Genomic DNA, 1,159 nt, shown 5'->3' on the forward strand with positions numbered 1-1,159 from the left:
GGGGGGAGGGGGAGGGGGAGAAGTAGTCCCAACCAGAGATGAATCCCGGGGAGCCAGGCATGTTGTGTGCTACTGTGTGTAGTGGGTTGGCCTAATGCCACTTGTATTCTAATGCCAATTTGGGGTCCCCCAAGCCTGGTTATCCCCCAAAACAAGAGAGATGGTATGTAAGACACTGAGTGACCCTGTCCCCAGTTAACTGTGATTGGTAAATAAAGATACCAACAGAAAAGACATAGGTGGGTTGAGTTTTTGTGGGCTTGGGGAGAGAGGACCGTGAGGAAGAAAGGAGGAGGAAGAAGCAGCCATGGAATAAAAGAAGAATGTGCAGGAGAGAAGAGAGGAGAGCGGCCATGGGATAAAGAGAGGGGTGCATGGCCCTGAGGCTGCCCAATTGGAGCCAAGAGCAGCCCAGATGAACCATAGTAAGTCATAACTCAGGGTTATCGTTAGGAAATAGATTCTAACAGCAAAGAGGGTAGGCAGCTGCCCAGCTATTGCGCTATCTAAGGCACACTGTAAAGGCTGTGTGTGTGTGTGTGTGTGTGTGTGTGTGTGTGTGTGTGTGTGTGTGTGTTTATCTGGGAACTCAATAACCAAAGGCGAGGTAGAAACCTGGGGCTGGGATTTTTAATATTTTTTTACTACAACTGTGCCACTTTTTTTTTTTTTTTTGAGACAGGGTTTCTCTGTATAGTCCTGGCTGTCCTGGAACTCACTCTGTAGACCAGGCTGGCCTCAAACTCAGAAATCCGCCTGTCTCTGCCTCCCAAGTGCTGGGATTAAAGGCGTGCGCCACCACCACCCGGCGACTATGCCACTTCGAAAAGGTATAGCCATAGTGATTTTCCTCCAATCCTGATGGCTTCCCCCACAAGAAAACCACCATATCCCTTAGGTTATAGAATGGAAAGACTCTTCAGAAAGGCTTAATGGATTACATTACTGTCAAAGTCATCAGGCAATAGCATATATTTAAACCATTACGCTCAGTGGTTCTGTTGGTGTTTTCTTTTACGAGAAGCCTGGAGAGACGGAGGGACCCAAACACTTAGAACACTTTTTCCATCCAGCATGTGACAGGAGAGCTCTGAGTATCTCACTCAGAAAAGTGGGAATACAGAGTAATCCATTCTAATTTGTTTGCTTAGCTTGGCGT

Source organism: Grammomys surdaster, unplaced genomic scaffold (genome assembly GCF_004785775.1).
Source record: "Grammomys surdaster isolate TR1022 unplaced genomic scaffold, NIH_TR_1.0 126271, whole genome shotgun sequence".
NCBI classification, from domain to species: Eukaryota; Metazoa; Chordata; class Mammalia; order Rodentia; family Muridae; genus Grammomys; species Grammomys surdaster.